Source organism: Macaca nemestrina, chromosome 6, assembly GCF_043159975.1.
Source record: "Macaca nemestrina isolate mMacNem1 chromosome 6, mMacNem.hap1, whole genome shotgun sequence".
In the NCBI taxonomy this organism is placed as follows: domain Eukaryota; kingdom Metazoa; phylum Chordata; class Mammalia; order Primates; family Cercopithecidae; genus Macaca; species Macaca nemestrina.
In genome coordinates, this window is record NC_092130.1 from 73265348 (window position 1) to 73291214 (window position 25867).

Consider the following 25867-nt stretch of genomic DNA (forward strand, 5'->3'; position numbering starts at 1 on the left):
CCGATCTGAGGTAAATTTCCTGTGCAGAAGTGCCACACAGACTGTGAAAAACTGGCATGACTGAAAGCATCAATCCAGGACAGTCAGAAACCAGCAAATTGTAAGACAGCGTCTCATCCTAAATTTTATGCGCGAGGATGAGCAGTCATTTCTTTGAATACAGTAGAAACCACAGATTTCCTTATGCTTTAAAAAATTTATAAAATTACTTTTCAACCTAAAGTTTAAAATTATTTTAAAAATATGCATATTAACTTTGTTGTAATACACATAGCATAAAATTTGCCATTTTAACTATTTTAAGTGTACATTTTAGGGACGTTCACATTGTTGTACAATCGTCACCATCAACCATCTCCAGAACTTCTTTCATCATTCCAAACTGAAACTCTGTACCCATTAAACAATAAACCCTCTTTCTTCTCCCCAATAAAGTTACTTTAATCATATTAAGAAACTATTACTTATTTGGTGCATAGTGTTTTCTTCAAAAGGAGAAATTTAATCATGGTTATCCTATCCTACAGAAAAATTATAAAGTATTTATTATCCATCGAAGAATTTGGTTGTTCATGGTTACAGAGTCTAGAACTGGATAAGAAAGATACATTTTTTCAAAAGAAGCTTTAAAACAGAAAATATTTTAATATAAAAATTATGTACATCTAGTTCATGTCCTTTGCAGGGACATGGATGAAACTGGAAACCATCATTCTGAGTAAACTATCACAAGGACAGAAAACCAAACAGCACATGTTCTCACTCACAGGTGGGAATTGAACAATGAGAACACTTGGAACAGGGTGGGGAGCATCACACACCAGGGACTGTCGTGGGGTGGGGGGAGTGGGGAGGGATAGCATTAGGAGATATACCTAATGTAAATGACAAGTTAATGGGTGCAGCACACCAACATGGCACATGTGTACATATGTAACAAACCTGCTCATTGTGCACATGTACCCTAGAACTTAAAGTATAATAATAATAAAAATAATAAAAAATTATACACATCTGAATATTCAGGCTTTGATTGTAAATGGTTTCTCATTTCTAACTATACTGTTACTAGACTATAGTATAGTCCATGGCTGGGTTTGTATTAGTAAAGCACTGGCTCACAGATAACAAAAAGATTATTAATTTTATATCACAGAAGCTCATCTGCAGACTGCTGTACCTTACAGGCTGTTATATTTTGAGTTTCTAATGACCACAGAGGCCAGGTGTAGATTTAAAATATTATTAACCCTGATGAAAAGTATTTACTTTATTCTTTATTTAACACTAACTTATTGTAGTTATTGTAAAATGTTCATTATTAATTTTTTCCCCAGCTGACATCTTGATTTCAGATTATTAATTTCTGTAAAAATACCAATGCTATTCTATTCATGTTTATTGGCTCTAAACGAAAAACAAAACTAGCTTTATTAACATATACAATTGTCTATAGGATATATAAAATTTAACCAGAAAAACTGAAAGGGATATTTAACTATCTAACTACTTGTTCAAGAAAGGTGTATGTTAATTTTCATTCTTTTAAAAATTATGTCTTTTCTTGTTGAGCTGTTAAGATTTCTCTGTATCCTAATTGTTCTGCCATTTCACTGTGCTGTGTCTAGGTTGGAACTATTTTGGGGTATACTTTTTTGTATTTCAAATCCTGGAATTTTCTCAGCTATTATCTTTTCAAATACAGTTTTATCTTCCATTCCCATTTGGTAGACCATATCAATCTACTGCTGCATTCTGAGTGGATTGATTAGTCCTGTCTTCTAATTCATTGAATTTCTATTTGTTTATATTAATATGGAGGTTTAGAAATTTAGTAAATATATCTTTTTTCTTATGTTTTAAATTGGCTCTATTTTTTAATTTATCTGTTCTTGATTTGTTTCTATTTTGGTTTAAAAAGTTTTTTACTTTTAAAGCTAGAACTATTTTTATAAGGAGCTCAAATGCTTTAATTATATTAATTTTGATTTTTTAAAATTATATTATTGGTAGTGAATGAGTGTCTCAATTATTAATGATGCTCCTCTCTTTCGTAGTGCTGATTCTTAGGGGCTTTAGGATGATCCTTCCTAAATTTATCTTGAGCAATCATCCTGCCTGCCTGCCTTCCCTTCCTCTCTATACTTATTACTACACATACTGCTTTTTAAAAACTGTCTTTTTTTTTAATGAACAAATAAGCATTTTACATATTCCTGGAGTACATAGTGATGTTTCAATACATATAATGTATAGTGATCAGATCAGGTTAATTACCATACCATCATTTCAAACATTTATAATTTCTTTGTTCTGGGAATGTTCAATATCCTCCTTCTAGTTTTTGAAACTGTGTAAGATAGAATTGCTAACTACAGTCATCCTACAGTGGTATAGAGCTGGTGGCTTTCCCCACCCTGGGATGTTGACCCACACCCCAACACCAAGCTAGTGAGCAGCACAGCCCAGGTCCTGACTGGAAGTCCTTTGGTCTTCCAGCCTCTGGAAGTTCACAGCTTTATCGAGTGTAGCCTCAGGCAATGGATCGCTCTGTCAGCATCCTTCACTGGTCAGCGTCCCAGCTTAACGATGCATCTCCTTGTTTCTCTACTTGAAACTGAGCAGGCTGGTAGATTCAGCTTCTACTTCTGAATGTTTTTGGTGCGTGAATCCTTATCATCTTTTTTAGTGTGATTGCATCTTTTAATTAATTTACTTATTTTTAAAATTATTGCTCTCTTGTGAGTGAAAGAAAAAAATTCAGAGTATGAACTGGCAGTGTCAGTTTGCCCATGAGCGCCCAGGCCTCTATGTGTAGACTGTCAGGATAATTAATGCTAAAATCTGTTTATCAATTTACTAATTCAACTAGTCTCTTTGACCTCTGCATTTAATAACTTTTTTGTGTATGCTTTAGCTTGAAACCTGGGACATGGATCAATTGATTTAGAGCAAAGCTCCTCTGGTTAGTAAATGATTATTTCAATGAAAAAGGTGAGAGAGACATGACCGATATGAGGCAGTCTGGCCTCTAATAGCTAGATGATTCATAATTATAGATCTAGAGTCCATTATTTTGGTATTTGTATATATTTTATGCAAAAGCAATTTTTGGCTTGAATGACTTGGATAATTATCTCAGTTTTCCACTTTAATTTGCTTATGTGGAAAAAATGAATTTGGGGGAAAATGCTTGGTGGCACATTAGGATAAGGGTCAAAAATGGAAACAGCAACAATAATCTGTGATATTACTACTGCAGGAAAAATTAAAACTAGTTACTTTAAAATTTCAAGTGGATCAGGGCCCTGCGTCACTAACGCTGTGAGGCTTTCTTGGGTATATTTCTTTTTCTAATGACTTGTCATGAGTGCTTAATGTCAATAACCAATAAGGTAGTTCTTTGTGAGATTCAAAAATGGTTGCATTTGCTTGAAATATTGAGCACATGAGTCATTTACTCATTATTGTACAAAAATTAAATTGAAGTAAGAGTAATGAGGTATAAAGATCACACTAACTAAATTTAAGAGTGATGCTTTATTCAGCTGCCAAGAAAATTAAAATAAAAATATTTCCACATAACTTTATGAATGGTATAGAAATCTTTGACAACAGTATAAGGTTGTTACCCCATTTTTAAATTAAGCGTTCAACCTGATGTCAGCAAACTTGATGAAATGGAATTAGAAAAGGCTCATGACTTCAGGTATATGTATATCTATATTATATACATGTGTGTGTGTCTGTGCGTGTATATATGTTTTTAAAGACTCAATACTCAGTTTTGCTAAGACATAATTCACCCAAATTTTGTCTAAGGGAAAATAAGAGTGTGTAAAGCAAAAGCCAAGTGAAGCAGATCATGCCTTTCAGTTGATTTGCACATAAATAATATCTGTTCTGGGAGTGGACAGAAAAACAGGGGCTATGTAAATGTGTCTCTTTCTGTTCCTAGAGAAGAGGTTGGGCAATTGAAAAAAATATTTATGCATACTACTAGCAGAGAAATTCTAATGGTACTTTAAGCCTGATTTGGCACACCATGTAACTCTTCCAGGCACAATGAACAATTTTCATAAACAGATTGAAGGGAAAGGTTCCCTGCCATTGTTCTGCCATTCAGCTGACTCTGAGTTTAACTTTATGAGATATTTTAGCCTAGATTCTATGCAATATTTTTTTCAGAAAAAAGATAATTAAGGACTCACAAAAGGACTATGGACATGATTTCCAAAAGCATTGATCTATTTTTTTTTTATTTTTAAGTATAAGTAGAATCACTGTATATGTATCTTTGTCAATTTCTATAACCCCCTCAAGTGTCTTATGTCATCAAACTAATATAAAGTATTTTTTGAAAATTCATTAAGATACTCAGAAAATCCAGTGGCCATGTATAAACATGGTTTGTGAACTTATCTTCTCTACTGAGAGATAACTGAAACCTTCTGCTCAGCTCTCTTGTTTTTACTGGAAACTTGTTTTTTAAATTATTTTTTGTGTCCTTCCATAAGATTTTGTCTTCTGATATTAGAATACTGATATTTTGTGTCCTTGACTACATCGTGCACATAAATGTACTCAAAGGTTAAGCAAAAAAAAATAATTTATTTTACACATTTTTAGTGGAGAAATTTTGTGTGATTATACTACTGTATTTCTAAAGAAACTGCAGAACTTGGTAACAAGAATGATGGATGGAACCTTGAATAGAGATAGACTTGGTCTGTGCATTTAAGGCATTTGAATGTTAAGGACCTCTCTCATTAATACTATGTTAATAACAGATATTAGCTAAATAGTTCAGTTCAAAATCCTGTGCCCATTATAGCTAAGTTCTTCTAATCTCTATTGTTTATTTATAGGATACTTTTACTAGAAACTTTAAAGTCTTAGTAGCATTTCTCTAAATGTCTTCAGTCTACTGAAGAATTTGAATAATAATTTTTCAACTAGGGAGAACTGCACAAAACAGTGATTATATTGAATAATGATCATGACATGATGCTATGTTTATAACAACACTAAAAACATGTTTACAACAACACAATAAAATTTCCAGCTTGCCATCTGATTGTACTGAAGTCAAATGCTAAGAGATTTTAATTCTATTCTAAAATTATTTGTATGTAGACAATAGAAAATGGTGTGGCTAAGGATTTCTAATATCCACATCTGAGATTTATATCAAAACCAGAAGAACCCACTTCCATATATTTTATTTTCTTTAAAACATTTAATTAGAAATATTGAAGACATTCATAAATGAATAAAAATCAATATACTCAATGCTCCTACCATACAATTTAAGAAATAACGCATTATCGCATTATCTAAACAATTAAAGCTACAAAGTTTTCCCTCAATTCCACCCACCTCAACCTCTATTTTTCTCTGAGGAACCACTCTTCTAAATTAGTATTTGAAATTTCCATGCACTTCTCTAAAATTTTACACCATAAATATGGTTTAAGTTTTATGTGTATGAATTGGATGTATACTTCTGCTCATTGCTTCTCTTGCTTCACATAAATATTTGAAATTCATCTATGTTGGTATATGTGACTACATTTTATTCATTTGTGGTACATTGAATGAATGCGCCATCATTCATCTCTTCTCCTGTATATTGACATCTACTATTTTAATTTTTCAGTATGGTGAAAAATGCTGCCATTAGCAGTCTTTGGTTAGTACCCTTTATCATTCACAATTTTTTTTCTAGAATATATAATTAGAAGTGGAATTGCTGAGTGATAAGTTTTTCCATCTTCAACTTTGTCAAATTATTTTTCAAATTGATTATACTGATTTACATCCTCTTTAGCTGTGAATGAGTTGCTACTTTTCTATATCCTTACCAACTCTTAATATTGTCAGATTTTTTCCCTCAATCTGATTAGTGTGAAATGTGATTTCACTGATGATCTAAGTGGTACTTTCCACATTCCATAATAGAATGAGCCTATTTTTTATGTACTGATTATTTTTTATGTAATGATCATTTATATTTCCTTTTAGGCGAATTGGTTACTCATACTTTTCGCTCATTTTTCTTTGGGTATATATATTTTTCTTATTAATTTATAAAAATGATGAGAAATAATGTGTACAATGTGCATTATTCAGGTGACCAATACCCTAAAAGCTCTGACTCAATAACTATGAAGGTGATACATGTAACAAAATTGCACTCGTACTCTATAAATTTACCAATAACATTTTTTAAACTTATGGATACTAATCATTTGTTAGTTATATGTGTTGCCTGTACCTTCTCCTAATTTGTGTCTCATTATTTCAAGATTTTAATGCTATTTTTAAAAAATGAGTGATCCCTTTTTAGTTGACAAACAAGTGTATGTGTGTTTATATACATGTATATGTATATACACAAAACAAGTATATGTATATACACAAAACAAGAATATATGCATGCAAGTGTGCATACATACACAAATACACACACATATACAGAATAAAAGACTTGAGATGATATACACCAAAATGATATCTCTGAGTGCTGGAATTAACAATTTTTCTTTAAAAATCTTATTTGTAATTCTTATTTCTATACTATAAACATATACTGTTTGATTATGGAAAGAACAGTGTAATTGTTTTCAATTAAAAGAAAGCATGACATTTCTCTGTATAGATGCACCATACTTATTTGACCATTCTTTCACTCTTAAAGTTGTTCCCTGTTTTCTGATAATGCTAACAGTCCTGCCTCAGGCATTCTCACATATAGATCATTACTTTCTGGCACTATCATTTTGGTTACTATTTCAGAAAATTAATAAATTCTCAAAAATGAGATTGCTATGTCTATTTGCATTTATGCAGTTTGACTGTTTAAAAAAAATCGAGATAGAATTCATAAACCAAAAACTCACCCTTTTAAAGTATACAATTTAATACAATTTTATCTGTCAATAAAAAAAAATAAAAAGTAGAGTACAATTCAGTGGTTTTTAATGTATTAACAAAGTCATACACCCATCACAGCAAAGTCTCAGGATACAAAATCAATGTGCAAAAAACACAAGCATTCTTGTACACCAATAACAGACAAACAGAGAGCCAAATCATGAATGAACTTCCATTCACAATTGCTTCAAAGAGAATCAAATACCTAGGAATCCAACTTACAAGGGATGTAAAGGACCTCTTCAAGGAGAACTGCAAACCACTGCTCAGTGAAATAAAAGAGGACATAAACAAATGGAAGAACATACCATGCTCATGGATAGGAAGAATCAGTATCGTGAAAATGGCCATACTGCCCAAGGTTATTTATAGATTCAATGCCATCCCCATCAAGCTACCAATGAGTTTCTTCACAGAATTGGAAAAAACTGCTTTAAAGTTCATATGGAATCAAAAAAGAGCCTGCATCTCCAAGACAATCCTTAGTCAAAAGAACAAAGCTGGAGGCATCATGCTTCCTGACTTCAAACTATGCTACAAGGCTACAGTAACCAAAACAGCATGGTACTGGTACCAAAACAGAGATATAGACCAATGGAACAGAACAGAGTCCTCAGAAATAATACCACACATCTACAGCCATCTGATCTTTGACAAACCTGAGAAAAACAAGAAATGGGGAAAGGATTCCCTATTTAATAAATGGTGTTGGGAAAATTGGCTAGCCATAAGTAGAAAGCTGAAACTGGATCCTTTCCTTACTCCTTATATGAAAATTAATTCAAGATGGATTAGAGACTTAAATGTTAGACCTAATACCATAAAAACCCTAGAAGAAAACCTAGGTAATACCATTCAGGACATAGGCATGGGTAAGGACTTCATGTCTAAAACACCAAAAGCAAGGGCAACAAAAGCCAAAATTGACAAATGGGATCTAATTAAACTAAAGAGCTTCTGCACAGCAAAAGAAACTACCATCAGAGTGAACAGGCAACCTACAGAATGGGAGAAAATTTTTGCAATCTACTCATCAGACAAAGGGCTAATATTGAGAACCTACAAAGAACTCAAACAAATTTACAAGAAAAAAACAAACAACCCCATCAAAAAGTGGGCAAAGGATATGAACAGACATTTCTCAAAAGAGGACATTCATACAGCCAACAGACACATGAAAAAATGCTCATCATCACTGGCCATCAGAGAAATGCAAATGAAAACCACAATGAGATACCATCTCATACCAGTTAGAATGGCAATCATTAAAAAGTCAGAAAACAACAGGTGCTGGAGAGGATGTGGAGAAATAGGAACACTTTTACACTGTTGGTGGGATTATAAACTAGTTCAACCATTATGGAAAACAGTATGGCGATTCCTCAAGGATCTAGAACTAGAAGTACCATATGACCCAGCCATCCCATTACTGTGTATATACCCAAAGGATTATAAATCATGCTGCTATAAAGACACATGCACATGTATGTTTATTGCGGCACTATTCACAATAGCAAAGACTTGGAATCAACCCATATGTCCATCAGTGACAGACTGGATTAAGAAAATGTGGCACATATACACCATGGAATACTATGCAGCCATAAAAAAGGATGAGTTTGTGTCCTTTGTAGGGACATGGATGCAGCTGGAAACCATCATTCTCAGCAAACTATCGCAAGAACAGAAAACCAAACACCGCATGTTCTCACTTATAGGTGGGGACTGAACAATGAGATCACTTGGACTCGGGAAGGGGAACATCACACACGGGGGCCTATCATGGGGAGGGGGGAGGGGGGAAGGATTGCACTGGGAGTTATACCTGATGTAAATGATGAGTTGATGGGTGCTGACAAGTTGATGGGTACAGCACACCAACATGGCACAAGTATACATGTGTAACAAACCTGCACGTTGTGCACATGTACCCTAGAACTTAACATATAATAAAAATAAAAAATAAAAATAAAGTTCACGTTGGAGCTTGTACTTAATTCCTTTGTGTGGCTAAATAATATTCCATTGTATACATATACTATATCTGTTTATCCACTTATCAAATGATGCACATTTGGGTTCTTTCCACTTTTTTCCTATTACGTACAAATTTTTGTGTAAATGTGTGTATTCAGTTATCTTGGATGTATAGTTGGGAATGGAATTGTTGGGTTATATGGTAACTCTATGTTTAACTTTTTGAGAAACTGTAAAAAAATACTTTCCAGAGTCGCTGTACCATTTGACATCCCTGTCAGCCATGTATGAGGGTTGCAATTTCTTCACATCCTTGCCAGAGCTTGTTATTATTATTATTTTTTTTGTTATAACCTTCTTACTGGGTGTAAAGTGGTACCTCATGGTGGTTTTGAATTGAATCTCTCTATTAATGTTGTTTAGCATATTTATGGTTTTTTTGGGTCAATTTGTATATCTTCTTTAGAGAAAAATTTGTTCAAATATTTTGGCCAATTTTTATTTGGATTGTTGTCTTTCTATTGAGTTTTAGGTGTTCATCTTATATTTTCATTAGAAGTTTCTTACGGGGGTATGGAAGGCAATACCTACCATATCCATTATTTTAATCATCTCATTCTATGGGTTCTTTTCTCATTTTGCTCATGATGCCTTTTGAAGGATCATTTTGATGTCCAATGTATCTATTTTTTCTCACATCTAAGAAACTATTGTCTAATTCACAAATGTTTATGCCTATGTTTTCTTCTAAGAGTTTTATAGTTGTACCTCTTGCATTTTGACCTTTGATCCATTTTGAGTAATTTTTGTGTAAAGATGTAACATAGGGGTCTAAGGTAATTCTGTGGCATGTGGATATCCAGGTGTCCCAACACCAGTTATTGAAAATACTTTTTTCTCTATTGAATTATCATGGCACTCTTATCAAAAACCAGTTGACCAAAAATATATTTAATACTATCTTTTGATAAATGGAAGACATTATAATATTTTCTTTGTCTATTTATATATGCATCTTGGTAAAAGGACACTACCGTATGCCCTAGTTTTCTACTTATTGTATGTTTTTTTCAAGTTTTCCTTTTACCTATGTCTTTGTTCATCTTGACTATGCATGTTTTTAAGTAGATATACATTAAAAAATACATATGGATAGCAAATTTTCTCAGCACCGTGTATTAATGTTTTTCTTGCCACTAATGTGAAATGTCATCTCTTTTGTATTTTGAGTTTCTGTATACTTAAAAGTCTCTTTCTATATTTTCCATCCTTTTTTTATTGCCCTATCTCTGCTTAAAAAATTAGAATGTCTTAATTCCTATAGCTTTCTAATAGCCTAGATATCTAGAAAGGCAATCACTAACTCTGTTCTGGTTACTCTTAAGCTTTTATTCATTCACAAATATTGTATAATTACCTTTTCAAGTTCCAAAAAAAGTTTTTGGGATTTTGATTGGAATCACATTAAATTTATAGGTCAATTTGTGAAGAATTCGACATTTTAATGATATCCTATTATTACTATCTATGATAATATTATCACTCTTTCGATTTATTAATTTCTTTTCTAGTTTATTTAAATAGTTTCATAACTTATTCCATAAACTGGAGACATGTATTTTGTCAGATTTAGTCCTACACATTTTTATTTTTTTATGGCAATTATAAATAGTACCTTTTAAAAATTACATTTTCTGTTTGAAATTAGTATGGAAGAATGAACCTTTTGTTTATTAATCTTAAATCCAGTGATCTGATACATTCAACAATTAATAATTTGATTTATTGACCTTTACACAGTCTAAATGATAATCACGTCATCTCTGAATATTGAAAGTTAATTTCTCCCTTACTAACCCTTGTACTTCTACTTTTTTTCTTGTCATATTTCCCTGATTATGCCATATAAATATGGTGTTGAATTGAAATATTGATAATGGGTTTTCTTGCCTTATTCTGAAATTTAATACAAATTTTGCTAAAGTTTTACAATGAATTATGGTATTTGCTGCAAATTTTTGTTAGTTACATATTATCCAATTTGATGCTCCGTTATTGAGAGGGTTTTTATGAATGAGAGTTGAATTTTATTAAATACTTTTCTGCATCAGTTAAGATGAACACATGGTTGATTGCTTCTTGGTCTTTTGGCTAAGATCAAGTGTAAGATGAACACATGGCTTTCAGATATAAATTGTGAGCATGAGTAAATTGTAATGATATAAATTCCTATGTTAAAACATCCTTGAATTCCTGAAATAAACCCAGGTAAGTATAATCTATGTTTTTTCAAACTTTGAAGGGTTTATTTTGCTAAAATTTTGTGTTGGATTTTTGCATCTATGTTTATCAGTGATTTCTTCAACTTTCTACCTATATATTTTGCTAGCAATCTGATCTCTATGAACTTAATCCAACCAAAAAGTATCTTCTTCTGTACATTACTTTTTAACACTTCATAAAGAGAAGGATGGGGCCAGGTGCAGTGACTCATGCCTGTAATCCCAGCACTTTGGGAGGCTGAGGAAGGTGGATCACCTGAGGTCAGGAGTTCGAGACTAGCCTGACCAACACGGTGAAACCCCATCTCTACTAAAAATACAAAAATTAGCCGGGTGTGGTGTCGGGTGCCAGTAATCCCAGCTACACAGGAGCCTGAGGCAAGAGAATTGCTTGAACCTGAGGTGGAGGTTGCAGTGAGCTGAGATCGTGCCATTGCACTCCAGCCCGGGTGACAAGGACGAAACTCCGTCTCAAAAAAAATTAATTCAATAAACAGACAAGTTAATAAATAAATTAATTAAATAAAGAGAAAAATGGTAAAAGTTGTGGTCTTTGAACTTTGGGAACTTTTTTTTTTTTTTTTTAAAGGAATTCACGTAAACTTTGTGGATATATATATATTTTTAAATTTTCTTTAAATTCTAAAGCTGTTTTTCCTTCTTACATTTCTTTCCTTTCTCATAGCTTTCTTTCTTTTCTCTATAGCTTTCTTTCCTTCCTCAATCTCTCCTACAATTAACTATTAAATTCATTTATTATTATTATACATAATTTTTTATTTTTTTCTATTGTTCTTTGGAGTGTTATTTATTTTGTGCTTCTCATGTCTTCCTCAAATATACACTCTTCTACTCACATCTTTTTGTACAGAGCTTTGTTTTACATTTTTTAAAAAACTCAATAGATATTTTGGTTTTGATTTACTTTTATTAATCAAAATATTACCTTACTTTAAATAATACTTAGTTTGGTAATGTAAGTATTTTGGAAAAATTCTAAATATCTTTTCACCCCATCAGTCTTAAAAATTATATTTTTCATTTTATCTTTTACTTTTACTTTGAATCAACTCTACCTCCTCAGCACCCTCTCCCCTCTCTCAGGACACTGTCGTTTGACTCTTCTAAATGGTTATCTTTTCTAGGTCATTGAGTGAGTCACTGAGGTAAGTATCAAAGGAATAAAAGATGCTTTTGGCTCTGTTTTGGCTGTATCTGATTATAGCTTATGCCATATTCACTCGTTCCTCAAAGCATGATTATTAACAAAATTTCAACGAGCCCTAAACAGCTTCTGAAGGTATACCAAGTTCTTTCACTTTAAAAGGCAGCACAAATCTTCTCAGTGGGAAAATAAATGATTGAATCTCATCTCATTTCAAATAAATTAAGAGTTGGCAGGCTTGTGTGTCTGGAGCTGACTTCAGTACTTGATGCTAAAATGTGGCTCCTCACAGTAGTTATAATAAATTAAGGTTCTGTCAGAGGCCAATGTCATGAAAGTTAAAGGAAAAATATATTGATACTCTTTATGTTTTGGGCTCTTTGAGGTATTTTGGTCTTCAGCAGGTTGACAGCACAAAATAGACAAACCCAATATTTTAGGCAATTGTGCCAGAATTCACGTGTAGAAGCCTGTGAGTGTCTTGTGTTAGTTTGTGAGTTATAGCAGTGAAGGCTTAGAAAGTGAGAAATGGCATATTTCTTGAGGCCTGAAGGGCATGCAAGTTACATAGTTCTCTCTCTTGAATGACAACATGATCCAACTTCCCAGTGAGAAGCATGCTGGTGTGTTTCTCTTCCTACACTCTTTTCTGAATAACGTGAAGGTGTTGTTAATTTAAAAACTGTCATTCACAGGGCATGAAAATGTTTCAGTTACAAGTTTGGTGACAGACAAAAGACAACAATGGCAATGGGTACTCTGAAACAGGTGATAATTTTCTGCAGCTAATTATCATTATTTTTCTAGCTGGAACATCATGAAAAACATACAGAATAATATATGCTTTAATAAGGTGTGCTTGTAAGAAGTGGCATTCCATAACTCTACCAAATAACTTTACTACCTCTTATTAAAAAAAAAAAGTTCTGAGTCATTACTTGTCTCATCTACAGTTGAAACACCTTTGCTGGGATTATTTTTTGTCTTTTTATCTACTTTATCTTTGCTATTGTGATCAGACTTTTAAAAAATTGGGGAATACCTAAGGGTAAGCTTGAAGCAGCTTCAAGGTAACAGTGTTCTGAAATGGAATCTACTGGACTCCCCACTCGTTTTCTTCACTGGTAGATTTCATAGTCACCCAGGACTCTTGCTGCTACAGAACATGACAAGAACAGGAAACTGCCCAGACATCTTCCCAGTTCCTTTAGTAGTTCATTTGTCAATGTAATGAAAATAATTTAAACGATGTGACTCCTTGACTTTCCATTTATTATTTTTAAAATTGTGGCAAATTAAGTGGGCATCTTCTGGCTTCAAGTGAAGAGCCTGAAATATTAGCAGTGCAAACAATCTAAAAAATTTTTTAAATAATCTGGAAATGGCTCAGACTACCTGAATTTATAATTACCATAAAACCAACAGCAATAGCAAATAGTAAGAGTTCATATAGCTTCTGATGTTGGGTGTTAAAGGGTATGAAAATAGAGAATAATTTCCTGATTTTTGAAGACAATCCAAGTCAAGCTGATGCACAAAAAATCAATGTATCAATATGGAACCAGAAAGTGAGAAAAGAAAGAACTATTTCAAATGTGATTTAAATCTCATTATATTTTGCATATTCAGTGGGAATCTCCCAAGGTTTCAGTTTCTCTTTGGGAGTAAAATAGGTTCTTAAATGTGCATTCATCCATGCTGCTAGAGTATCGTTTACTAACAAATGATTGCAGCTTTACCCCAGTGGCCTGAAAGAGTTTTAATGTTGCTTCCAGATGTGCTTAATTTATTTCCAGGGTATAATGCTTTCCATGGGAGGCTTGGGTGATTTTCTCACTTATCAATGCCAATTTCTTGGAGGTAGGTAAAATTTTACTCCTCTTCTAGATGAAGAAACAGAGCAGGAAGATATTATGGCTTCATTAATATCAGATGAGAAGCTCTTAACAATCCTGGGTAAATTATTAAATCTAATGTGTACTTCATGAGCTTATACACCTGGATTTATGTTTCTGTAAGGGTTTCCTAGGACTCTTCCTGCTAATATTCAGTATTACACAAATAATGATGTTCGTCAGGAAATTTTAAAAATTAGAATTTTGAAAACTGACCTCTAAGCTTAGCTTTCAAAAACTCCAGTGGTTGATTTGTTTAAAATATTAAGAAGATGAAATAAATCTAATTTTCCACTACTTGAAAGACTGCTGAATTTTAGCTATTAACATTCTTTGAATATTGGATATGAATAATAATATAATGTATTTATTACAGAGTAATCATATAAATTTTGGAGCATATTAAAATAAAGACCAGTTTAAATGAAAAATCCATAATGTATCTAGAGGAATTGTGAGTAGTTGTTATCAAAGCTACTTTGGTGACATGAAAACTATGCAATAGAATATTAAGAGATTTTTCACAAATATAAATCAAGTTGTTGAAGATACTCAAGTATAGTCAATTGAGTTTAAATATTTATTAAAACAGATAATCTAAATCAACATGATTCAGAATCGTAGATCTCATCTTGTGAATGGTCACTTAGCATCAATTCTGGAACTTAAACCTTGCCCTACACTTTTAGTACTCTGCAAAATAGCATGTTCATTCTTAAAAACAATGAGCGCTATTTGCCCAATCCCTAAGTAACTCTATTTTGGAAGAGCTTGTAAACTTAATTCCTAATTTCTAGTACCCAAGTTACAGGAGAATGTAACCTTTTCCAAAAGATACTTAAGTCAACCACTAAGACAAGAATTGGAAAGTTGCTTATTGTCAAAATTACCCTTGAAAATCTTTTATTGCCCTTGAAAAAAATAATGCATTTTACTTCCTTTACATTGGTCATTCATACATTCTTTACATAGGTTTACCAAACATAAGCACTGTTTCAAGGTTTCTTGCATCTAATATCTGATTAAACAAATGATGTGATGTACAACAGCTTCCTATTTTTAAACGTAAAATTCTCCTGATATGACTAGGATATTTTGGTAGAATGTAGAGATGAGGGCTGAGAATTTTGTCAGTTTTGTTCACTTAGATAATTAAATTATCTCCTAGAACAATGCTGGTCATATAGTAGTCATTCAATAAATATGTGCATAAACAGGCTGAGTAAATAAATAAAATGTGAATAAGAGATGTTTATCAAATGAATTAATTAAAGGTAAATGAATGTCTCCCAAACCTGGCTCACAGAGGTTTTAGATTAACACCAATATTGGTTATGTGGAATTGGATTAAATAATCTCCTGAGGTTTTTGGCTTTTTAAATATTTCTTTTGTCTTGGTAATAATATTGTATTATTTGGATAAGGTGATCAACTGCAATAGTTTTTAGTTGGTATAAATAGTTAGCTTCACTCACCTTTAGGTCACTCACACGATTAACTATATGTTTTGACATAGGACTGTACCGTGAAGTTAATGAAGCTCTAGATACATCTAAGGTAATATGAAAGGCCTTAGCAACATGTCCACAGGGTCACACTGTTTGCTAAAGTAATGCATTTTAATTGAAATAGATTAATACCAATACTTCTATCCACTGTCACTTCTCTTCATTTACAACTTTCTTTTTTAACTTTTTTTTTTTTTTTTTTTTTTTTGGTTAGATAGCCCTGGAGTGGATGGAAGGGGGCCTGTCTTAGATCAGGGCAAGGGGAAGCTGAGTTGTGGATGCACTAAACTTGGGTTTAGTGGTGGATGTTTATACGGTTTTAATCTCCTGTTAGTTAAGTTACTAGCTATCCAAGTATAGGCAGAATACTCCAAATACCTGTTGGGCCAATTCACCCAGGTGTGTAGGCCCAGAGGCCTTATCAAGCATAATATGAATGTGTCTTAAAGCATTCAGCACCAGAAATACATGGGTAGAGGATGAGAAACAAGGTTTGAAGAATATAAATGCAGAAGCTGGATTGCAGAAATTATTTCCAGTCATCAGATGTTTAAATTATAAGTGGAGGATTCAATTGACATCAATACATAGTGAAAATGGAAGTTCTCTCCTATCATGAATATACTCAGTAATGTATCTTATACCACTCAAGATGTATTCTACATTATTTTTATTTTTTGATGGAAATTTTGCAAAATATAATTTGTCTAAACTTTTGTTATAGAACACAAACTTTTAACAGTTCTACAAATAGTGATTATGTCTGTGTTGAAGTTTTGTTTTCTACATCTGAACTACTCTTAATAAAAACAAACAGTAACAATTATCTTAGACAGTTGTATTATCTTTGTATTCTTTTTATAAAAATCATATTACAAAATTATTGTCATAAGAACAGTGATGAAGGAAAATACAGCCAAAATGGAGGAAAAGTATTATAGGGGTGGGTCAGAGAGTTCGTTAAGTAACACTGAGTTCTTATGTATTATTTTTCTGGATTTTGTAATATTTGTGATTTTTTCAGCTTCTTTAGATTTGATTTTGTTGTGACTCCTCCTCTCATCCTAAGCAAATATTCACATTCATACCTAATTTTGTATTCATTATGTTGTAACCTTTTCTTGAAATAAAATGCCCCAAATTATATATGGGTCAGGCTATACAAAACGTGAGCCCACCATTGTAACTGAATTTGGAACAACTGTAGATGTGCATAGGCAGGGAGTGGGGGTGCAAAAGGGTAAAGTTTGAGGAGTCACGATGAGGGGAAGCTACATCTTCATCAGTTCATTTTGCTGTCCTTATTCACTCTTTCTCAGGAGATACAGTGGAAATATGAGGTCCGTGCACAACTTTGCGATGAGAGTTGGTACCTCCAAATGCATTTGAAAGCCAATAAATGGGAGTCAGGATAGTTCATGGAGGCCAAGTATAACTTTTTCTTTGAAATCTGGCTCTTTGAAATATGCCTCAATTTGTCATGAACCATTTTCAGTTTTAGAGAATTTTTGTAAATTTTCTATATTCTTTACTGGAGCAGGTTTGTTTCTTACTGCCTTGTTAGAGTCTAGATTCTTCCATGGCTCAGAACCTCCAACACTCAGGAACCCTAATCACGCCACTGCTCAACCCATTGCTGATGCCAGCCTTCCATTCCAAGGCCAAGCTCCATGGTTGGTCCTAATTTTCTGCTGTAATCCCCCACAGTTGTTAAGGCCCAACACATTCTTCTGTAAGATTTGCCCCCTAGAGTTTGGGAAACTCTTTAAAGGTCTGCTAGAAAGCTATTGCAAACATTTCATCTGCTTTTGGTTTGTGGGTTCTGAGCACATGGTTTCCAAATGTCACATTTGGAATATGGAATTCAGTTATTTGCAAGCATTTTCACCAAATCATTAATTTTATCCATTGTCTTCTGTGAATGAACAATGCATGATGTCTGACTCTTTTTTAAATATCCCTCTTCCTTCCTTTTATATATAATAATCTTATTTAGCTGACATGTTCCTTTCAAAGGTTAGGAGCATTTGGGATATATGTGTTTTGAGAAGAAAGGTGAACTCATTAGCTTCACTTTCTAAATATTTTAATAATGTTACGGAAGCCTGGGATGCCATCTTTATTCAGCTATGTCTTTGTTTTTCTGCCACAACTTAGCACTTATAGTGAATCGCAATACATATTAATAAGCAGGCAGCTTAATAAGACTCAGGTTAATGATGATAATTATTCCTACATGGTGTATGCTGACAGTGTGTGCAAAGATATTCACTCTTCAGAAAAGCCCCAAGGCATTACAGATAATTCTGACATCTCGTACGTTATTTGAGAAGAAGGTTAACAATGCTATGTGATAGTTGGCTTTTTTTAAGTGAACATTTTAATTACCTGGGGATAATGTCCATGGTTAGAATTCATTGAGTGGGCACGGGACAGCAAGTTTTCAGGAGAACCCTGAGAGTGGGCTAGAATTAACCATTAAACTTACATGCTTGCAAACATGGACACTGGAAATAAATCAACATAGTCAAGAATTAAGAAAAGGTCAGTGTTTTAGCTCAGTGTTTTTGTTAAAATGGGTATCTAGTTTGATGTGAATATTTATTTTGTGATTGATCATGGTAAAAGCATAAAATTGTGAAGTTATGCTTCTTTTATTCTTTTTTTCTTTCTAAGCCTACCATATTCTCCACAAAAACAAACACCTAATGCTTAATGACCTTGTGCTCTGTTTTCCATTTCTCTAATCCATGTTGCTCTCCAGTCTCTCATTAACACCTCAAGTATTAATGACAAATGACTGATGAACAGTTCAGAGCTACATTCTACTTTTTTTCCTTGCAGGGTTGATTGCCTCTTCAGAAGTATTAAAACTTTAAATCAGGCATCTCAAATGAAATACCAGCCTGGGCCTGTCAGGTAACATTAATGAGTGAAGCTGGCCAAGTGAAGGTTGTAGTAAAACACAAAGTTCAGGCCTCTAAAAATGGGGCAATCATTGCTCATCTCCAGGGAATTATTTTACATATACATTCTGGCCCATATCTGCTAAATACTGACTTTTCAAAAAAAAGCTCAAAATCTGATTTTTTGTAAATTATTCCCACGTTGAAATATTGTCCATGAATTCAAACATTGCCTATATCAAGCATATATTCAGGGCCAAAAATGTTCCAAGGGACATAAGTTTGTGACCTCTACTTTGAACTGAAGGAAAGAAGTTGCAATGAACTTTTGCCCCCAAGTTCAAGAAACTGGAGCACCCACACTCCTCTAAATGCATTTCCATCACTCAGCCCTTCTTTGTGATGTTTCATTTTCTCTGGGTACCCAGAGTGCCTTCTCCACCTTGGAGAACAGATCACTTTTGATGGCCTTGTTTAAATGTTACCTTCTCTGTGAAGTTTTCTAAGCCTTTTCTCCCCTTCCAAGTCATTTCTCCACTACTCCCTTTTCTTGTGTAAGAATCCATTTTCTTATTTTGTTTCTCAGGCATCTGGCAAATACTATGATTAGCACTTATTACAGTGTGTACTAAATATCTGTGAGTGTGTTCGTCTCCTCAGTTACAATGTGCTGTCCATATGGGTAGAGTCTTCTTTTTATTCTTTATCAACATCACATACTATCTACCTCATAACAGATAATGAATGTTTGCTGAATGCATGAATGGATCAGTGAATGAATATTAAAATGATATTCTTTATGAAGGCTTAAGTATCCTTATAAACCTCTCTTCTCCTGGCAAGAGATGTGAAGATGGAAGATGTTCAGTGCATATTTATTAAATGGGAAATGAATGTCAACCAGTGAGGGGGAGTTACTCTTTGAAGGGTTAGGAAAAGGCGTATTGAACATTCTCAGAGCCTATCCTCCTCAAATCATTTCTCACTGGGATAAAACTGGTCCTTAAATTCTCTCTGATCCTAAAATTCAATTAAAATTCATAAAAATTATTAAATATATATAAATAAAATTATTAAAAAGAAAATTATCATATACATATATTTTATAACCACAAGGTCTAGTGGTTAGAATTAGTAAGCCATGTTGCAGTACTCTATCCAATTGGTATTTTTATAAATGCACATACAGTTATTTAAAATACATTTATTTATATCGAAGATGTCTAATCCATTCGTCATGTTAGGGAAAATCTTCTGCCTGAGTCCTTCTGTTCTGAGTCTTCTAGAAAACTACCTTACTAGAACCTGATGCTAACTAGGAAATCTAGATTAATTTGGAAATAAGTTAATGGTTGAATTAACCATCTGGTGTAAAGTGTAACCCAAGATCTCTGTCCTAGTTGACCAAAGAAGGCATGTAAAGTCACTTCCTCTGGAATAGACATCTGCCATACTCATGGCCAGCTCTCTAGTTTTGCAAGAATAGCATCAGCAGAAGACTAGCTAATTGTTCTGCAGATGAGTTCAGTTAGCTAAATAGTTTGGAAACAAAAATCAAATGATGCAGGCCAATTGTTTATTCACTTGCACATTTTGATAATAATTAATTAGCTAATCAGTTGTGTGAGAATCAGCCAAGGCATTAGGGATCTAAGTTTGCAGACAGCTGTGACCACTGCCACTCTTTTAAGAAGAAAATAAATGTTATTTGTTACAACTTAGTTTCTGTTAGTGTGTTGCATACATATCATATCATATTATTTGGGAACTTGTGCCGTTGTGCTTCACATTGAACACTTCAACAATGAGCAGTTATGAATCATGCACATTTTCCCCATTTGAGGCAATGCATACAATTCAACTAAATTTAAATGAACAGATTTTCAGAGTGTACTTGAGTCTTTTCCTGGGGCTGTGATAGACCTGCCCCTAGTCTCTCCATTTCCGTTGGTAAGCCCTTATATATTAAGCAGTGGAAAATAAAACAACAAATGTTATTCAGCAGAAAGATAAAAGTCCAATCTATGTAAAGTGAGACAGAAGAAATGGAAACGTAGCATGTGGATTTTGCATGCTGAGCCTCATAAAATGCAAGCGTGAATTTCCTCTCATAGTGAGTGTGGTCCAACATTAAACGAAGCATGGGGCATGATTATGAGAGATAAGATCAGTAGTTGGAGAACATACAGCAAGCTGTTTTACCCACATTGAATATAATTTCACTCTTCTGATCTATGTGAGTGCACATATGTGCCCTCTTGGTGCACATCTTTGTAGATTTTTGCTAGTTCTCAGGAATGCATTAAAAAACCCTACAGGCTATAACTAAAATTACTGAATATTTTTTAATGTCTCACATGTTGACAGTCCTGATTTTCGTTATATAGGAAATAACTGTCGATAGTGCCATTTAAATCCCTACTCTTTAGACTTGTGAATGCTAATGGCTGGGCTGTCGAACTTCAGCTTTTCCTGTAATCGTTATTCCTGGTTTCCTGTGGTGGATATGTATCGAACATAAGAAATTAGCTGCAGAGAGAATTAGAGGGTGTAAGTCTGAGTCATGTAAATGCCAAAAGCTTTTTGTGACATTTTTCAGACTTTAAAAATGGAAATATGTTATTTGCACAGTAGCTCCTGATGGAATATGACATACTGCAGCGATGTGGTGAGTTTAAGATTGGGCTGCAGGCCATTAGGAACCCTCTGTGTGAGAGCCTGGGGCCTGAGCGTAGGAATGGGAGTGAGCTACTTAGTAGACGCATGGCATTTGCTGACGCACCAAAGAATCCTCGTTAGCTCAAGCACTGCTACTGAGAATTAAGAACTTGCTTGAACCTGTTATCCTAAGCATGGTTTAGGAATATAATTTTCAAGCTTGATGTAACTTTTGTCTTTATTCCAGATGATCTTACATCATCGTCATTATATCAGCACATGAAAAAAAAAAAAAGGGCCAAGTACATACTTTAACTTTTATATGTCAGTTAAGATTGAGCCCTTTAATTTGGTCAAAATAAGAAATCTTTCTAAATAGATTCTGTACCTTTGTTGTGTTTGAGAGGCATGGAGGGTGGGTGTGAGGGTGCATAGCAGAACTTTCTCTAGAGGACAAGAGAGCACTCCCCTCAGTCATACTATCCCCTAACTCCTATTCCAACCCCTATTAGCTTTGGAGAAGAGCCTCTTGGAGAGGCAAAAACTGTCTCTGGTTTCACCTTGGGCTTTCAGGGTGAATTGCCTCAGAGTTAATTTCCACTTTAGAGGATAGTCTTGCAACTCTTTGAGCCCACACTCCTGAAAACAAGAGAGTGTGTGGGTATATCTTTTTTTTTTTTTTTTTGAGGATAAAGTAACTCAGTGATCTCATGCCGATTTTGGTATTTTACTGCTGGCTGTAATGGACGATCATAGGAAACAAGGTTGTTTAACCTTCCTTGATTTATATTTTAGAAAAGTCAATATAAAGTTATCCAAAGATATGGATTCTGGGAAAATAGATGGATATATTTGGAAGACGATGAGATGGATGACCAAGAGAATTCCTGAAGGAAATTGCCAAGTGCGATCTGAAAATAGATGAGTAGCGAAACAAAACAAAACAAGACAATCACAGGGAAGGGACTCTTTTTCCTTTTAAGAATGGCTTCTGGGAAGCTTCTGTCCAGACTTCTCCTCTATGCACTCCTCAAAGCAATGCTGTTCTTCCTTTTATATTCTCAGGGATGCCTGGTAACAGCATGACACATTTTTCTCCTAGCTGCCATCCTCGATGATTACCTCTTCCTCTTCTCCCTCTAACTCATCACCAGCATGCGTCGGTTCATTGTAAATCTCTCCACTCCTTGCTCTCTTTCTACTACTGCCTTTGCTTGCCCTGGCCTTTATTTTATCTCAACTAGATTGGGCAGTTTCTCAGCTTCTCATCTCACTTCACGTCTCTATCTTCACTGTTTACGTTGTTTCTGGTGCTTTCCTCTCCCCCTTGTTTGGGAGAAGCACCATTATACTTAATACAGAGCACAGTAACAAGGTCTAAATTTTGTGATTATGAAATATTAGCATAGATTTTACTCTCTCTCCTGATGTCTAGGACCTTGCAAATATGTGTGAGTCTGTAAAAGGTAGTTCACTGCCTCCTAGGAGCCATAAAACCCTGCAATCATGTCCTTTCTGCTCAGTTGAGGAATTAGGTTTCTGTTGTCCACAGGAAAAGGTCTACATCAACAGTCAAAGCTATTCACAATGTAATCCTTCCTTAACCCTCTGGTTGACTTTTCATTTCTCTCATCTACCACTGCCCAAAGGCCAAGCTAATGGTCTTATGACATCATGAATTTTCAGTCATTTTCTTAACTCCATACTTTTTTTACAATTAGTTCTCTCTCCCTGAAATCTTTCATTATTTAACAAAAATCTAGTAACTAGCCAAGATTCCTCCACCATGTCATCTCTTCTATATGTTCTTGACTCTCTCAGGCTGAGTTAGGGTTTTCTGCCTGCGGTCCTTTACACTCTGATACGTATTTACCTCTTTATACCATTGGCTTGCCTGTAATACTACAAAACCCTTCATGGCAACAGTTTTGTTTTATTTATCCTTTGATTTCCAGCAAAGCACTTTATGATCCAAACAAAACAAGACTATTGAAATAAATGAATGAATTAATTAAAAATGCAACCCCTAGGCAGGCCGTGGTGGCTCACGCCTGTAATCCCAGCACTTTGGGAGGCCAAGGTGGGCGGATCACGATGTCAGGAGATCAAGACCACCCTGGCTAACACGGTGAAACTCCGCCTCTACTAAAAATACAAAAAATTCGCCAGGCTCGGTGGTGGGCGCCTGTAGTCCCAGCTACTCGGGAGGCTGAGGCAGGAGAATGGCGGGAACCCGGGAGGCGGAGCTTGCAGTGAGCCGAGATTGAGCCACTGCACTCCAGTCTGGGCGACAGAGAAAGACTGCGTGTCAGAAAAACAAACAAACGAACAAACAACAACAAAAATCCCCTCAACCCCTAGCACTTCTTTGCATCAATTGTGAGAAGTAGGAGAAGTCCAATACATTGAATATACTATACATTATCTGTATAGAACATGATCCAGGGAGCAGTAAATTCATAAAATGAGTGTCTGCATTTTCCGTGAACAGAATCTCTGCTCACTTTGAAGTTCACTCATCAATGCCATCTAAAGAAACATTGTTCTGCTAACAATGTGCCACTTTACTGAATTCTATCAGAGAATTTCACTACAGGTTTAATTATTGTTCACCTTGGTGTCAGGCCGCTTTCCCTTTATTAACTAATCATCTATTGGCCCAGTGGGGTTCCTGTAGCTTCCAGGTTTCTCAAGATACGTCAAATCAGATTACCTGTCTTTATTTTACATAGTTTAAAATTTAAGTTTTTTCTAAACTCAGTGAGGAAACAATCTCCCACTGTTTAATGTATGCAAACTATATCAAGGTATGCATTTACATAACCTGAGCTGGCTTAGTCATTTGAGCTTTGTTAATTAGCTTTGGAAAAGAAAGTTAACTTAACCAGAGTACTAAATAGATATATTAGAGGAACTTTTTATTTTACCTTACAATACAGACTATTAGTGTTGTTATAATGATTTAACTTGTAAATGCCAGTTATAGAATAGAGACCATGAACTAGCCTTTGCACACACTTCCATGACAACATCAGAGTTCAGAATTTATTTTTGCTTCAGCAGCTCTCAGGTAGGAAGGTTCTATAAACTGGGTTGGCCTTGAAGTACAGTTATTTGTAAACCATTTTTATTGATTCCAAATCGATATGCTGAGAATTATTTTTATAACGCCTAGCTTTCTAGACGACTTTCATGTTGAAATCGTCTGAAACTTAAAGGTGAGGAATTTTGAAATATCACAAAGTGCCAAAAGGCATAAAGTATGTCAAAAGTATCTTGATTTTAAACCAGTTCAAAAGAACTAGAGTTCAGTGTTTTATGATCTTTTGGAGCATCCTTGAGCCCTCTAAGTTTAAAGTCTATGAAGCCTAGTCATTTATGTGTCATAGATAATAAGGCTTTCTACCATTTAAAAAAAATATAAGTTTTTATATGCAGGCTCAATACATAGTTAATAATGTTAGATCTTTTCTGTTAAGTCTATATGATTAGGAAAGTTCTTTGCATGAATTTTGCAAGATCAAGAAGCCTAAAACTTATACAATTTGCCCACATAAATGAAATAAATTGGGGCAAACATAAGAGGAGAATTTGTGATTTCTCTCTATTCCCAGGATATTTCATTGCATTTAATAATAATTCATAATTTAATCCATAAATAATGGATGATCAGGAAATATTCACTTTTCTCCACAGTTGTAGCAGTTATATCTTTTCTGATACTTTTAGTATTATTATTTTTACTTTTACAATTTAGATAGCAATTTTAATATAATTTCAGTTTTTATAGTAAACTTATAAAGGAAGGTCACCCTACGCAGAAAATACACCTGGGTTATAAATCCACTCCAATTGTATTGGGATGTTGCTTGGCTCGATTTTCTCTTGAATCAGACTGGACTTAAGAATGAGAGAAGATATGAAGACTGTAGTTTCTTCTTCATTTTGTTATTTGGTTATTTAACAATTTGTAGTTAATAAACTAAAAAAACTTTTCAGTTGTCTTGTTGATGTGTGAATTTCCTTTTTCAGATCCTGACATACGTATTTTTTGCTCATTGCTTGTTAATTTTTAAGTATTTTTGTTTCCAAATGTCATTAATGAAGACTTGATTTCTACTTCTTTTCATGTACACTCAAATCAATAAATGTTTGTACAAATATCTTGAGTTTATTAGTTTACAATATTTGTATTTTTTAAAAGTCAATCTTAAGATATAATTTTAAACAAAAATATACAGACTTTAAAAGAAATTCTAATAAAGGTTCACAAATATGTACATACATAAAACTTACCACTCTAATAAATGCATATAACATTTCTGTCCCTCTAGAAAGTTCTCTCCTGCTCCTTTGCAGTTTATCTTCAATACCAGACAACTGAAGATCTGACTTGTAGCCCATTGATTAGTTTTGCCTCTTGGAACCTCATATAAATGTAGTCAGAAAATGTTCTGATATCTTTCTATTTCTGCCTTGTTTTACTTGACATAATTCATCTTTGTTTCATGTCTCAGAAAGTTTGTTTCTTTTTATCACT